This window comes from Engraulis encrasicolus, chromosome 6 (assembly GCF_034702125.1).
Source record: "Engraulis encrasicolus isolate BLACKSEA-1 chromosome 6, IST_EnEncr_1.0, whole genome shotgun sequence".
NCBI lineage: Eukaryota > Metazoa > Chordata > Actinopteri > Clupeiformes > Engraulidae > Engraulis > Engraulis encrasicolus.
Window position 1 is genome coordinate 6,960,252 of NC_085862.1, and position 17,500 is coordinate 6,977,751.

The 17,500-nt window shown below is 46.5% G+C and overlaps 1 protein-coding gene and 1 non-coding gene across 2 annotated transcripts in view; both read left to right on the forward strand.

Annotated features, from left to right (window-relative positions):
* The window catches only part of tgfbr3 (transforming growth factor, beta receptor III), a 306,528-nt gene that overhangs the window by 38,934 nt on the left and 250,094 nt on the right, over window positions 1-17,500 (forward strand). The gene's annotated exons all lie outside the window — the stretch shown is intronic.
* trnaf-gaa (transfer RNA phenylalanine (anticodon GAA)) lies at window positions 15,891-15,963 on the forward strand. The gene has a single exon. It is a non-coding gene; the product is annotated as a tRNA-Phe (tRNA).

Here is a 17,500-nt window from a genome sequence, read left to right on the forward strand (position 1 = left end):
AACGATGTTCCCAAATGTGCCCAAAACATTTTAATGACACAACGTATTGGACGCTCAGTCCTTCAAGTGCAACCACAAGACAGAATATCAAATGTGCTCAGATGACATCAGCTTTCATCTCAGCATCAGCTCAGATGACCCCCCGTCCTCTTACACGTTCCCCAGTTTTAGATGGTGACAGGACGCCAGTGGGAGAGAGAGATGGGGGAGGATCGGGAAATGACCTCGGGCCGAAATCGAACCGGAGTCCCCGGCGTGACATTGCAGTGCCCTACCGCTTGAGCCACAGCATGGCCGTGTTGTGCTGTTGTGTTGTGCTAATGCCATGACAGCTATTGCCATGACAGCCACAAAGCAAAGAGGTGATGTCAGACACAAGCTTCCATGCATCTCTCCTGACCCCTTTTCTCTCTGCACATCTTATCTCTCTGACAGTCACAAAAGAGCGACAGCTACAGCGAAAGTGACACACACATGTCCATTTATCTCTTGTGTGCTAAGCGGCTGTGCTGTGTGTCAGCATATACCCTCTCTGCCTCATCCTCTCTCTCTCTCTCTCTCTCTCTCTCTCTCTCTCTCTCTCTCTCTCTCTCTCTCTCTCTCTCTCTCTATCTTTCTGGAGTGTTGTACGAGATGGAACATGGAACACTCGGGGGAGTCATTTGCGGAGCATGAAGGGAACAATGGTGGCTCACTGCAAGCGGAACGCCAAGGGAGCAAAGGCAATTGGAGGGGGCCGAGGGGGTTGTCTTTGAGCAATTCAAGGCTCTCTCCCGCATGTCTGTCCCACGGGCGGCTGGCAGGCTGTCGAGGACAATAAGCAGTGAGCTCCCATGTGACCCTCTCCCGCACTACACAGCCTTTCCACCAAACTCCTCTCCTCTCCTCTCCTCTCCTCCCCTCTCCTCCCCTCTCCTCTCCTCTCCTCTCCTCTCCTCTCCTCTCCTCTCCTCTCCACCTACCTCTTCCTCTTCGGAGATGCCAGCATTGTTGCCTGTTTTTGGCATCCCCACAGCTGACTGCTGTATACTGTACGGCAGTGGTTCCCAAACTGGTGGTTGGGACCCCCCGGGGGGTTGGAGTCGTGGACAAAAGGGACTTTGAATAAAAACGAGAAATCCACAGTTTACCGTTAACAGCTAACATAACTGCATAATTTGGTTAATAACTGTATTCACTTAATATGGTATCGTTAATAATAGATGTACTGTATTTGCTGTCCTGTGAATTTCTAACAACATGGAAAATCTAGCAATATTAATGGGGAAATATTCCTAGTTCTAAAAGGGGGTCCCTGCTGAAGAAGTTTGGGAACCACTGCTGCCCTGCCTGTCCGCCTGCCCCATGCCACATCCTCATGGGATCTTTTTCCACATCCTGGCATTTGGGGAAGAATAAAAACAACAACAATGTAATCAATTGGACTGATCTCCCTCTTCAGGTCTTCAACTGGCCCCCGGCGTCCGATTCTCATATGCCTGGTCAATTTGGAAGAAGAACTACTGTATGTAATGAATGATGAGGAATAATGAGGCAATTGATCTCCCTCTGTGACTGGCCTGAGATCAGTTCCACTGTGTGGCGTGGACAATCCTCTCATTCACATACCCAGGGCCGCTGGCAACTTTGGCTTGGCAAAAGTTACATTACCCAGTAATGTAACAATGTAATGAGGACCCAATTCTGACCCCCCTCTCTCCCTGGGCCCGGGATAAGTGACCTGTTTCTGTTTGCCCTGCAACCCCATGCATACACATACACACACCTGCTCATCCCCACCTCTACAGTGCATCTGGAAAAAAAGCAATAATTTTGTCGGTGGAGTCGGCAAAGGATCGGCAAAGGACCTTGGGTCGGAATCAAACCCGGGAAACAGACATAATGGTATGGCGCCTTAGCTCATAAAGTCATCGTGCCCCAGCACCCACCCAGCAATCACCACTTCTGTGGATGCACAACGTACTGGGTTCCATGGTCCCACCCACACATAGTCTTATCCATATCTCAAGTCATTCAAGACAAGAGAACATGCTTGAGGTTTGGTCGAGCCAATCATCTTCCTCCTCTTTGTCTGGGCTCCACCACCACCACCGCTACCACCACCGCCGTGTGGACAGACAGCCCTCTGGGTCTGCATAGCCCTCGCCTCCCTCGCTGTGGACATGAATCATTGTACCTAATGATTTAGAAAGACTGTTACAGAAAAACACAAAGAACCACACAACAGAAACCCACCAAAAAAATGATCCAACCAGCGCAGAGTCAGCTGATCGTACACCGGTCTACTGGATACTCAGATAAGTTACTTGTGTTGGAAGGAACTGAGTTGCTTTTTTGTTAACTTTACATTGTCTGGGCTCAACCATCTTCCTCCTCTTTGTCTGGGCTCCACCACTGCTACCACCACCACTGTGTGGACAGACAGCCTGCATAGCCCTCGCCTCTCTCGCTGTACATGGACATGAATCATTGTAATGACACGTTAGTTAACTGGATGATATAAGGGTGCTGTTTTCCCACCATACGCTCTCCGCTCTCCTCTGGCCTACAGTACAGCTGCTGGCGGGCCCTGTCAGGAGGAGCACGCTGCGCTTGCAACAGGGGAGTGGATGCGCACAACGCCGTAATTGTCTGCGTGTGTGTGTGTATGTGTGTGCTTGAGAGAGAGAGAGAGAGAGAGAGAGAGAGAGAGAGAGAGAGAGAGAGAGAGAGAGAGATATAGAGAGAGAGAGTGTGTAGCCAGGGAGCTTAGGCAGCCTTGGTTTGTGGCTATTGTTTAGCCGTGTTTGGTTTGTTCCAAAGTGCTGAAATGATCGTCTTGTCAGCGAGCCATGCATCCCAGTATGTAAGGCCCTTCGTGCTTTTCTTTCTTTCTTTCTTTCTTTCTTTCTTTCTTTCTTTCTTTCTTTCTTTCTTTCTTTCTTTCTTTGTGTGCACAGTGCAATTATGAGTAATTACGCAGAGTTGCAGCACGCTGAATTTATGAACGTTTCTTGGAGATTGCGTTGGAAAAGTGCAACAAGGGAAAAAACAGGAGACAAGCAGACTCAGTTCTCAGACACTTCCAGATGTGTTTTTCGCTCTTAAAAACGATTGCGTATCGGGAAAACGTTTTCTTTTGTTTTTTTAATAAATCCCATCTACCGACCGGCATCAAAGTGTAGACGCTGACCTCTTTAGAACAGACTTTGGACGCTTCTCTCTCTCCCCTCTCGGTTAATGAGATCTGTGTTTTGGCTATAGTCTGTGTTGTCTACCCCTCTTCACACAACCCATCCCAACCCTCCCCTCCGAACCTCCTAGATCTGACCAGGGCTGTGCTGGGACAAAACAATCTGGCCGGGCATTTTCAGCCAAAACCGGTACGCCAGGCATTGAAGCTGAACTGATATTGAAGCCTGTGACTAGGTGTGACGGAGGTCATCTTGCACCTGTTCACCCCCCTCGGGGATCGAACGTGCGACCTCGTCAACTACAACGGTTCGGCAATGGAAGACACAGTACGATACCGCTGGGCCAAGAGACTAGTCTCTCGGCCCAACGGCACGAGACTGTATGAGGCTATCGGAGGGAGGTTTACCAACGTTCCACGCCAACTCTGTGCTAGTTAGCCTCCGTTACATAGGGATGCAAATTATCGATTAATTCATTAATCATTAGTTGATAGCCTTATCGATCGACTTACGATTAATTGATAAGCAGTGTTTTCCCCCCGAAATCTCAATGTTTCTCTGAAAAAAAAACTACTAAATCTAAAAATTTTCATTAAAAATTGAGATAAAATGCCACATTTAAATTAATTCTATTTCAAGTCTTTAATACAATGGTGATTTAAATATTCTCACTATTCACACCCCTCTTCACACACACTCTTCACATGCCCATTTCACCTGGGTCTCTTGTCAGTTGAATTGGCGATTAATTGCGATTAATGCTTTTTAATCGATTAATGCATTGATCGTTTGCATCCCTACCTGTGACAACACGTTTTGTCATCTATTACAAGCTATTTTGACCACAACCAAATTAATATTTAATTCTTACTCTGAAACTTAAATCTGAGATCAGCTGTGGCAGCACAAGGACTGATACCACTACATTGAGGAGAGGACCAGGCCAAAATCATCAGCAGGCCACTGGGCAAATGCCCTGTGTGCCCTCTATGGCCAGTCCAGCCGTAGCCCTAACTCAATAGCGTTTGCACCTTTCATCAACCTTTCAGACACTGTCTGTCTGTCTCTCAATTAATGACATTTCTGGCCTGCTCTCTTTGTACCCCCGTCTCATTGTACCGTGTTGAAATCCGGTCTAATTGATGCTAAATGAGGACAGTGCAATGGTGGCAAGGTTGTGAACTTATCTCAGTCTGAAATGGCTTTCCTCTCCTCGCAGCCTCTTTTTTTTTCGCAGATGGGGCCGCCACCGGCCGTTAACTCATTGCTGAAAAGACTCAACTACGTACATGTCAGCTGTGAAATTAACGAATAACACACTAAGATTGATTATTGCAATTTCGGGGACAGTAAGGTTTAGGGCTGGGTATCGCAGCCATGTTCCTGTATCGATTCGATTTCGATTCTTAGGGCTTTGAATCGATTAATCACGATTCGATTCGATTCATTCCGAATCGATTCAATCCGTTCCCTTCTTGGTGCCAGGATTTCCCCCAAAAGATGGTGTTTCCTATTGTTATATAAAAATGTCAAAGGGCTGTGGCAAAGGGGTTAACCTCTCAGGGCTCAGAGCAGACACGGCATATGCACAACTCTATTGCCCCCGAGTCCCGACCCCACTCCAATCCACATGCCAACCCCTGTTGCCACCAACCAGGGCCCTTAATTCACTTTTTTCCACCACTGGGCAAAATCCTTAGTTGTAGATGTAAATCTTACAAGGTAAACACACATTCACTAATGGGTGAAAGTGGCTAGTAACAAGTTGGTCTTTTCACCAGGCTTTTGCTGGTTGGCTGGTGTTTCCCTGTCTGTCACCAACCGTACCCTACTCCACTCCAATGCACCCCCCTCTCGCTCTGGCTTCCTATGAGAGCACTGATGGCAGAGCAGAGTAACTTTATTACTGTCAAAGGAAATTAAGGATGAGATTTCAGGCTGCGGTCTGTCTGTGTACCCTCCACACAACCAGCACCCCATATCCGACCCACCCCTCCACCCCCTCTACCCCCCCCCTCCACCCCCCCATTCGTCTCGCTTCCCCTCCAAGCTCCTCTCACTCATCCGTGTTGAAATCCAAGGCTTGCCTAATTAATTGAGGATGCGGTGTGCTAACGTTGCAGTGAGATGCGTAGCATAGCATTAGCGTATCGTAGCGTAGCGTTACCGTTAGCGCGCCTCCCAAGACACCGTCCTCGTTGCCAAGAAGCCCTCAGGTTTCCTGCCGGTTGGTCTCCTGGTAACCAGACTAATATTTGTGCTGCTCTTGTGAAGTGTGTACTGTGTGGCCGCTGACAGCTTTGGCTGGGGCCCGGGACAAAGTAATCTGAAAGGCCTCCCCCCACTACTCAACGCATACCATGTAATGAGGACCCAGTCCTGGGCCCCCTCTTCTCTCTCTCTCTGGGCCCGGGACAACTTACCCTGTTGTACCCCTTTGACGGCGTCCCTGTGTGTACTAATGCAGGTCGATGCCCTCATCGAATCCCCATCGCATCACACAGAGGGTGAGCTGTCTCGTCACGAGAGAGCGGCTAGCGTCTGAGTAGAAAGTGAGGTCATTGTGCGTGTGTGTGTCAGGGCTTAACACTAACACACGCCAGGTAGCCAAATGCGGGTGAAAGTCGGCATTGGCTAGTAGATACCGAAGGTTCACTAGCCATTCTGGCGGGTCCGTTACTATTCTAAATGATGAGGCACCGCATTTTGTAGTTTTTCCCCTCGGACCGTCTTTGCTACAAGCGCAATGCAATGCGATTTCGCGAGCCTACAATACCCATGAAGCACCTGTGTCACGTGTCACCTGTGTCTCACGCGCGAGAGGAATCCGACAGAGCTAGTCTTGCGAATATGAGTGGCAGCAGCGAGCTACCAGCAGCACATCAGCGCGCGTTTGGAAATGAAAACCTTCACGTGAAAATAAAGTAGCGAAGTTCATCTCAACTGACCTGTTTTGGGATCTGTCATTACAATGCATAGTAGCCTAGTAGTGGACATTAAAATGACCAAGGCGAGAGGAGAACACCTCAGTCTTGTGAAAGTTTTGAGACTAATTAGCGCAGTGATAAGACAAGGACACATGCGGCATTAATAATGTTCGGTTTAAATAATTTTCTGATTTGCCTGTAGGCCTATGTCATCATACCTTAATATTCCTCCATGTTTCTTGTGCCGTTGTTCCCGACTGTCAAACGGGGATTAAACAACGCGCAGTAGTAGCCTTCCAGACTGCACAAATCATGTCCCATGTCCCTTCGCATGTGCCCAGCTTGCCTTGCGTCCGTTTAGCCTATATTTTAAACAACTCAATATTAAACGGAATGAAAGGAACTCGTAGCTCCAGTTACCGGCCGCATATAGTGTGCCTTCTAGTGGATAGCCTACTTTTATGAGAAAATATTCCAGAAGAGGTGTTATTCTACATCCATGACCGCGGACATGCGAAGCTTGGCAATGACTTTGCACTATCTACTTTGCGCATCGAAAGTGCCCTTCAGATCAAAGACGGAAATATTTTGCTCTCATGTAGCTTACATTTGTACCCTTCCACAACACTGTGCTTGGTGTTTCTGCACGGCTATGCCATTCCTCAGATAAGTTAATCTGTTCTTATAGCATGCATGTATGCATGGACCAGTTAATAACAATTCTAGTTATTAGGCCCTATATTATATTATATTATATTATATTATATTATATTATATTATATTATATTATATTATATTATATTATATTATAGGCTATTATATTATATTATATTATATTATATTATATTATATTATATTATATTATATTATATTATATTATATTATATTATGTTATATTATCCTACATTACATTATTACAGCCTATTATATAATTCATTAAAGCTGCTATGATGGTTAAGAAAATTATGGCTAGTGAAGAGGCCCAATGGCTAGTGAGTCAGGAAAACCACTAGCCAAAATGGCTGGTAAGCGAAAAAGTTAGTGTAAAGCACTGGTGTGTGTGTGTGTGTGTGTGTGTGTGTGTGTGTGTGTGTGTGTGTGTGTGTGTGTGTGTGTGTGTGTGTGTGTGTGTGTGTGTGTGTGTAACTAACTTGACATGTCTCGTTTTGTTTGTCGTATTCTTTGTCTCTTTTTTACGGTTTGCTTGTTGGATAGTGAAAGAGAAATCCACTTGTTACGGTTTGGAAGGTGGAAAGAATAACAAATCCTCTTGGCAAAGACCTTTTCAGTTACTGGAATAATATTTGTGTTACTGTGCTAAGTGTCTAGTGATGGAGACAGATGGCCTCATCGTGTCACATCACGCTGATGCTTATCTAGGTACCTCCATGCTTATCTAGGTACCTCCATGCTTATCTAGGTACCTCCTCAAGTGACACTGAGGTCACTGGGGCAATGTTTTTTTATTTTTTATTATAAAGACTCTTGTGTCTTATTATAAAGGGCTCTTGTGCTCTTATTTATGATAAGACAGTGACAAAGGGACAGGAAACGAGTGGGCAGCACAGCGCAGTAACTTAGTGCCCCTCCGTTAGGCCACAGTAGGGCCGACATTGGGCCAACTTGACTTGTATTGTGTCATTTCACGTATACTAGGATGCAGGATCCCTGACAAAGTCAGGCCTGGGACAAAGTCATCTGAAAAGCCCAACACACCTAATCAGGGCCGCTGACAGCTTTGGCCGGGCCCGGGACAATGCCTCAGAAAGGGCCCCCCACTCAATACATTCAATGTAATGAAGACCGAATTCTGGGCCCCATCTCTCCCTGGGCCCGGGGCAATTGACCCCTTTGCCTCCCCCCCTGTCAGCTTCCCTGCACCTAATACATAAAATACGTACATGACCTAGTGGTTAGGGAGTTGGTCTTTCAGTTTCGGGGTTGTAGGTTCAAATCCCACTTGACCTGTCCCTACACCTTTACCTCATGGCTGAAGTGCCCTTGAGCAAGGCACCTAACCCCACATTGCTCCAAGGACTGTAACCAACAATACCCTGAAAAATAATGACTATACGTTGCTTTGGATAAAAGAGTCAGTAATGGAATGGAATGTCATGAGGACCCAAGTTTGGGCCCCCTCTCTCCGCCACTGACCTGTTTGTCTCCCCCTGTTGACTTCCCTGCTATGATACAAGGCTACAAGGGTACCATGATGTGTGTACAATACTTGTCACATGCGTAGAGATTCTGTGCAGTGTGTGTTTCGCCTCTCTGAGATACTGGTTTGTTTTGTTGAAGAGCGGCAAACAAAATCCACTTGTTGCTGTTTTTACAGGAAACGAATCGAGTGAATAATGTGATGAAGTCATCATGGATAACAATAGCGGTTAAAGAAAAAAAAAGAAACACTTGTTATACTCTTAAAGAGTCAAAACAAGCGGCCGAGTAACGTTGCCATGATTGAGTCATCATTAAATAATAAAGTTATTGGTCAGAATTTCCTTTGGACCTGAAGTGAATGTGAGCGATGTGTTTTTGGTGGGAGAGTGTGGGAGAGATCATGGAGCTATCATATAGGCGGAGAGCAAGACACACACACGCACGCACGCACGCACGCACGCACACACACACACACACGCGCACACGCACACACACACACACACACACACACACACACACACACACACACACACACACACACACACACACACTGTAATGTACTGTGATGTAATGCAATGTAATGTAGGCGGAGGTCAAGTCTAACACACACACACACACACACACACACACACACACACACACACACACACACACACACACACACACACACACACACACACACACACACACACACACACACGCACACGCACACACACTGTAATGTACTGTGATGTAATGCAATGTAATGTAGGCGGAGGTCAAGTCTAACACACACATGCACGCACGCACGCACACACACACACACACACACGCACACACACTGTAATGTACTGTGATGTAATGCAATGTAATGTAGGAGGAGGTAAAGTCTAACACACACACACACACACACACACACACACACACACACACACACACACACACACACACACACACACACACACACACACACACACACAGAAAAACAAGTTATCGTCACATGGGCGCGCTTGTCAGAAACTGCAAGACAGAGTGATATCACGCCTGGCAACGTCAGACCACGGGCCAGATAAATATACTGACATACGGAAACATATCCGTCATAAAAGGCTGGACTGGCCCTCTGGCAGAGCGGGTATTTCCCGGGGGGCCCCGCACCCTCATGGGCCCCTATTTTCAGAAATGTAAAAGAAAAGTGCCCGGGGCCCTATTTCTCCCCCAGTCCAGCACTGGTATCCATCATGAAAGGGTGGTGTTGTGTGTGTGTGTGTGTGTGTGTGTGTGTGTGTGTGTGTGTGTGTGTGTGTGTGTGTGTGTGTGTGTGTGTGTGTGTGTGTGTGTGTGTGTGTGTGTGTGTGTGTGTGTGTGTGTGTGCTGTAAAAGGCCACCCGGGATTAGTCAAAGTCAGACTGAAGTGAGCTGAACAGCATCCAAAGCAATCAAGGCCAGCTCAGTTCAGTCCAATGACCTCAAAATAGATCTGAGAGGGCTAGCACTGTAGCAGCCAATAGCAGTTAATATATTTACTATGGCAGGATGTACAGCAGTCTCTCTTTTACACAGTCTCTGTTTTATATCGATTCAATATCATAAGCACTTGCAATTGCAGTGCTAATTCAAAAACATAATCATTTTTACTCTTCAAACTCTTCAAACCTATAATAAGACGTAATTAACAAATCTTGAATCTTGAAAACTATTCTGCTGAGCACATACTCTATGATCCCACTTGATTTTCGTGTTAAATATGAATTCACTAGGTTAAATAGTCGAACATATACACTGTAAATCATTGCAGCTTAACGCAGTTAACGTAAAAAGGTAAGTTGCCATGCTGCCTTAAGTTTGTCAACTCAACTTGAGACGTAACTCAATTCAAGGCTTTCTTAAGTTGAGATCACTTACAATAAGGGCAACTTAGTGTTTTACGTTTAGCTGACTGCAATTCTTTTCAGTGTAACCGTGTAACCCACACTCTATGTGTACAGTATATAGGTAGTGATGATGAAGGGAATATTTTTAGCCCTAGGCCCAAACCAGTTATACTCAGACACTAAATAGGCCATTTTGTCAGAGATAAAAACAATGTACGTAACTTACAACCCATGTAATGTGCTGTGTGTGGTGAACACATGGGTATTTGGGACATACGTAAGCCCACGGCCCAAAGCCTATAGCTCTCCCCACGGGGAATGTGCAGTGGTACGCTACCGTGTAGTGTAGGGTGTGCAGCACAGCGGAGGTGTGAGAGAAATTAGTCTTCCTGACGTTCCCTTTGATGTGTGTGAGCTGTGGCTCTGCTCTGCTCTCTGCTCTCAGCTCTGCCAACTCAAGTGCTGGTGGAAGCTGCACATACAGCAGACAGGCAGGGTTGCCAGGTGAGACGGATGATTCCCAGCCCCCCAAAAAATGCTCAAAACCCGCCTGGAAGCACTAAATACAGCCCAATTTTAGCTAAATTCTATGCCGAAAGACCAGCCCAAATGTCTTTTTTTACCCATTTGTACCTGGGGACAGCCATCCTGAGCAATCCAATTGGGTGGGAAACCGCCCAATCTGGCAACACTGCACACAGACGGGAGAGTGGTAGAATTCCACTGCAGTGGCACCGCCAACTTCTTCCTCTTCTCCTTCTCTCTCTCTTTCCTTTGCACCCTCTCTCTACTTTGCTCCCTCTTTATTGCTTTCTCTCACTCTCTTCGTCCATTTCTCTCTCTCTGTCTTTGCCCCTCTCTTCTTCTTCTTCTTCTTCTTCTTCTTCTTCTTCTTCTTCTTCTTCTTCTTCTTCTTCTTCGTCTCCTCTCTCTCTCCCTCCACTCTGCCTTCCTTCCTTCCTTCCTTCTCCCCCCCCCCTCTCTCTCTCTCTCTCCTTCTCTCAGATTGTGTAAACAGTTACATCTGTCAGAGTACCTGTCAGGGGTGTCCTTACGTAATGTTTAAATTAGCTCATGATGGATCATCTCACAGGCCTGCGCTGTGCCATGCGGCAGGATACAGCTCGTAACTCTTCCCTCACTCCTCTCTCTCTCTGCCACAAACACACACCTTAACCTGCTGCTTCTTAAAGGGACACTGTGTGAGATTCTTAGTATTTCCAGAATTCATGCTACGCATTCACTAATGTTACCTTTTTCATGAATACTTACCACCACCATCTTATTCTAAGTATTCATTATGACTGGAAAAATTGCACTTTTCATGAAAAGGGGGATCTTCTCCATGGTCCGCCATTTTGAATTTCCAAAAATATAATAATATCATAATCATTTTTAGCTGCAAAAATGACTCTACTTGGACCATACTAGAAAATATTTGTTTATTACTTAGAAAACTTTCATGTAAAGTATTGTAAATTTGGCAATTGGCAGCCCAGTTTCAATGAGCAGCATAGTTGCAGTACCCTTTTTGACCATTTCCTGCACTGTGTCCCTTTAAACTTTTTCTGCCACCAGGACCCCCGTTCGCACCTAAGAATATTTTCACGACTCCCTTACCCACCTCTCCATATTCCAAACACCAAGCACTATTTGATAAAAAGTCCATTAATATTGCTAAATTCTAATATGATATTCTCAGAAAAAGTAAAAAAAGAACATGTACTGGCCTGATAAGTGAGTAGGCTACTGTTCAGTTATGGAGTTATGTTACACGTAACTATTACCCTGTGTTTCCCCCTGTCTTTATAATAAACAAGGGGGGGTACAGACCCCCAGTTTGGGAACTACTCACTGCCTTTACTACTCTCTCCTTCTTCCTGTTGCCTGTGTCTCTTTTTCTGTCTGCCTTACTTTTATTGCCTCCTCTCTCTTTCTCTCTCAGTCTCTCTCTCTCTCTCTCTCTCTCTCTCTCTCTCTCTCTCTCTCTCTCTCTCTCTCTCTCTCTCTCTGTCTCTCTTTCTCTCTCTGTCGCTCTCTCTCTCTCTCTCTCTCTCTCTCTCTCTCTCTCTCTCTCTCTCTCTCTCTGTCACTCTCTCTCTCTCTATCTCTCTCTCTCTCTCAGTCGCTCTCTCTCTGTCTCTCTCACTCACTCTCACACACACTCTTTCTATTTCTTTTTTACTATCAGTCTTTACAGCCTTAGTATACCAGTACCTTGTGTCCCAGACTTCTCCTAGTGGTCCTCTGTTAGCTGTTTGTCATCCATTGAATTTCTCCTCTAGTCATATTTTGTGTCTGTCTGTCGTTCTGTCTTCTGTTCTCTTTTTCCAAGGACTGTTTGTTCTTTTTCCCCTCGTTTTTTAAAACAGTTACCTTCGTTCGCGTGCAGTTGATGCAGCACTGCCAAAATACGGGGCTCCCTGATGGCTGTATTATTATGGGGTTGGAGTAGGGGAGAGACCTCAGGTTTCATACAGAGACAGAGAAGAGGGGAGAGGAGAGGAGGAGAGAGAGAGACAGGGAGGAGATGACAGGAGGAGGGGAGTGGAGGAGAGGAGGAGAGGAAAGGCACCTCAGGTTTCATGCAGAGACAGAGAAGAGAGGAGAGGAGGAGAAGAGGAGGAGAGAGACAGGGAGGAGATGAGGAGAGAGAGAGAGAGACGGGGAGGAGGAGGAGAGAGAGAGGAGATGAGAAGAGAGAGAGAGAGAGAGAGACGGGGAGGAGGAGAGAGAGAGAGAGAGGGGAGTTTAGTGTAGGAGAGGAGAAGAAAAAAAGTGGAGGAGAGGAGCGTAGTTGTGGAGAGAAAGTGGAGATTGAAGGGAGGAGCGTAGTGGAGGAGAGGGGAAAAAAAGAGGAGTAGAAGTGAGAGAGAGAGAGTAGTGGAGGAGAGGAAGAGGGGAGTAGAGAGAGAGGAGAGGAAGAGGGGAGTGGAGGAGAGGAAGAGGGGAATGGAGTGGAGGAGCGTAGTGGAGGAGAGGAGAAAAAAGGAGTAGAAGAGGAGAAGAAGTGAGGAGCATAGTGGAGGAGAGGAAGAGGGGAGTGGAGGAGAGGAAGAGGGGAGTAGAGAGAGAGGAGAGGAAGAGGGGAGTGGAGGAGAGGTGGAGAGGAAGAGGGGAGTAGAGGAGAGGAAGAGGGGAATGGAGTGGAGGAGCGTAGTGGAGGAGAGGAAGGGGGAGAGGAGGAGAGGAGGAGAGGAGGAGGGGAGTGGAGGAGAGGAAGAGGGGAGTGGAGCAGAGGAAGAGGGGAGGAGTGGAGGAGCGTAGTGGAGAGAGGCCAGATATTAATTTGAGGATCGGGCCAAAAACAGCTTCAGCAGGATACTGGCTATTTGGGAGGCACAGTGCAGTCTCTCTCTCTCTCTCTCTCTCTCTCTCTCTCTCTCTCTCTCTCTCTCTCTCTCTCTCTCTCTCTCTCTCTCTCTCTTCACTTCACGATCTCTCTCTCTCTCTCTCTCTCTCTCTCTCTCTCTCTCTCTCTCGCCCTCTCTCTCTCCTCTGCCTCTACCCCCCTTTTCTTCTCTCTCTCTGTCTCTTTCTGTCATTCTTTCCTTTTGCTTCTTTTTCTCTCTATCCCCCTCTCTATTTCTCTTTCTCCTCATTATCATTTCCCCTTTTTCTCCCTCCCTTTCCCTCTTTCTGTCTATTCTTTCTCTCTTTTTCTTGTTTTCCTTTGCCGCTGTTATTGTTCTTTTGCATCGCTCATTTCTGGGCCTTCTCTCTTTACGAGCCTTCACTCTTTCTCTTGTTATCTTCTATCACTCGTTTCTGCACCCATAATTCTCTCTCTTTATCTCTTTCTTTCTCTCTCTCTCTCTCTCTCTCTCTCTCTCTCTCTCTCTGTCTTTTATACTGTATACTGTATCTACGCTGTAAAACATGCAAAACAGTTAAAGGTAAAAAAGGCAAGTTGTCCTGCTGCCACAAGTGTGTAAGTTAACTCAACGAGATACTTAATTCAATTCAATGCTTTCTCAAGTTGAGTTAACTTACTTAACCCATTTTGTCCTAAGCCCTTTTTGGGAAGGGGTGCCCTCTGCCTATTAAATCCTAAATATCTCAGGCTCCGAAGCACATATAAACATGAAATGGGTTACATTTTAAATCTAGAACCTTCATTTTGCACTAGTATAGTGTTCATTCAGCTCTAACATACCCACATTTTTTATAAACCAGCTCAAATCTCAAGAACTTAAATGCAATGTATATGTTGCTCCAGGACACAATGGGTTAAGGCAGCATGGCATTTTTAGTTTTCACTAGGTGCCATGTTTTACAGTGTAGCTCCCTCTCTCTCTCTCTCTCTTCCTCTGTTTTCTGCCCATGCCAATCTCTGTGCCCTCCTTCACCCAGCGCTATCTCTCCTCTCCTCTCTGGCCCATCATGTCTCCTCGTCCTCCACCTCCTACTCAATCTCACTCTTCCCCACTCACTGACACGCCACTCTTTTGCTCTCTTTCTTTCTTCATCCCTCTCTCCATTTTAAACACATTCACACATGCTGTCAACGCCTCTCCCTTTTTACCTCCCCCTCTCCCCCTCTCCTCTCACCTCTCACCTCTCTTCCTCTCTCCTTCCCTCTGTCCTCCACCCCTCTCCTCTCCTCTCCTCTCCTCTCCTCTCCTCTCCTCTCCTCTCCTCTCCTCTCCTCTGCTCTCCTCTCTTCTCCTCTCCTCTCCTCTTCTCTCCTCTCCTCCTCTCTCCTCTCCTCTCCTCTCCTCTCCTCTCCTCTCCTCTCCTCTCCTCTCCTCTCCTCTCCTCTCCTCTCCTCTCCTACTCTCCTCTCTTCTCCTCTCTTCTCCTCTTCCACCTCTCCTCTCCTCTCCTCTCCTCTCCACTCCTCTACTCTCCTCCTCCTCTCTGTCAGGCGCATCGTCAAGATGAGTGATGTGTACTGCATGAGCTGAGCAAGCCTTCGTCATCACCCCCTCCCCCACCCCCCTTTATACGCACACACACACACACACACACACACACACACACACACACCCCTCGCCCGCCTTTTACTGCCATTCCACCCTACTACTCTGTCATCGGCTCACACACACACACACACACACACACACACACACACACACACACACACACACACACACACACACACACACACACACACACACACACACACACACACACACACACACACCCACACCCACACACACACACACACACCCTAACCCATAAAGACCAACGCCCGTCCATCATGCCTTATCTTGTTCATCTCATGAGGCACTTAATCCATGACAAGCACCAACCCAGGAGACACACACACACACACACACACACACACACACACACACACACACACACACACACACACACACACACACACACACACACACACACACACACACACACACACACACACACACACACACGACAAGCATCAGCTCAGTAGACACACACACACACACACACACACACACACACACACACACACACACACACACACACACACACACACACACACACACACACACACACACACACACACACACACACACACACACACACACACACACACACACACACACTCATGACAAGCACCAGCTCAGTAGAGACACACACAGCAGGCAGCACTGATGAAGAGGAAAAAAACACATATTCTATGCAAACACACACTGGCACGCACACACATGCACACACGCACACACGCACGCACACACACACGCTCACACATGCATACATACTATGCATATATACACTGGCATGCACACACACACACGTATGCACGCAGGCGCGCAGCCACGGACGGATGGACCTATGGACGCATGCACGCCGAAATAGCTCAGTTGGGAGAGCGTTAGACTGAAGATCTAAAGGTCCCTGGTTCGATCCCGGGTTTCGGCAGGCAGCCCTTTTGGAAGAGGGCACCTGTTGTAACTGGAGTGAAATTGGACTCCTGTGACTGAGTCTCACTATCTCCTCTCAATCATAGTACGAATCACCTAATAACTCTAAGGCTACTTTTCAACTACAACTACAACTACCACTTAGACTATTTCGACTTGTTTTAAGATATTTGTTCGTGGGTCAAGTCATTTTTACATGATCCAATTTTTTTTTCTCATTTCAAGCATATTGCTTGTAACAAAAATCACAGACTAAAAATGCCCCACAGTATTACAACAAGTCTAAATAATCTAAGTTGAGAAGGCTCTGCGCTTAGTCACGATTGAAGGCACTCGCGAGAAGCCTTGACCTCTGACGTGAAGACTTATAGTCCTTTTTTCATTGTCTATTGGACAACGACTGTTAAATTCAAGATAACTCTATGAACACTATGCATGCGCACACACACACACACACACACACACACACACACACACACACACACACACACACACACACACACACACACACACACACACACACACACACACACACACTACTTCTTTATTTGCATTAACAGATACACACACACACACTCACACACACACACACACACACACACACACACACACACACACACACACACACACACACACACACACACACACACACACACACACACACACACACACACTGATCTAGAGCAAGAGTGGGGAGAGTTGTCCGCATGAATGAAGTGCACTTTGTCTTTGCTCGGCATCCAACAGCAGTTTTGAGACGGCTTCTCGGAAAACACATAAGTCATAAAAAAAACATATAATCGCTTGCGTAGTTCTGACCAGGGAAAAAAGCTATGTGCAAGCCAGAGAGACTTTCTGCAAGGAGAAGCCTGAAACCGGGCCAGGCCACAATTTTCTCTATTATTCCTTCACTCCCCCCTTCCCCTCCTCTCTCCTCTCTTCTCCTTCCACTCTATTCGTTCTTTCTCCAGTTTTCTCTTCCTCTTCCTCTCCTTTGCGCTGTATTTGATTCCTACGAAATCATCTTCTTCATCTTTTCTTCTCTTCTCTTCTCTTCTCTTCTCTTCTCTTCTCTTCTCTTCTCTTCTCTTCTCTTCTCTTCTCTTCTCTCCTTTCCTCTCCTCTCCTCTCCTCTCCTCTTCTCTTCTCTTCTCTTCTCTTCTCTTCTCTTCTCTTCTCTTCTTTTCTCTTCTCTTCTCTTCTCTTCTCTTCTCTTCTCTTCTCTTCTCTTCTCTTCTCTTCTCTTCTCTTCTCTTCTCTTCTCTTCTCCACTGGGCTGTATTTGATTCCTACAACATTATCTTCTTCTACACCCCAGATGACCGGATCGCGGGCGTGTCCCGGAGTCAACCCGGACACTTTGCACTTTGCGGTTCCCAGTCAAGTAACAGAGTAGCAGAGGAACCTCAGAGGAGATACACTGCCAAAAATGAAATCTTAGCAAGTTTCTTTTTTTTTTTTACTTTACTAAAGTGAAAACATCTTGTCAATTCTCATGTAAGTAAAAATCACCCTGATAACCGGTACTTTTGAAT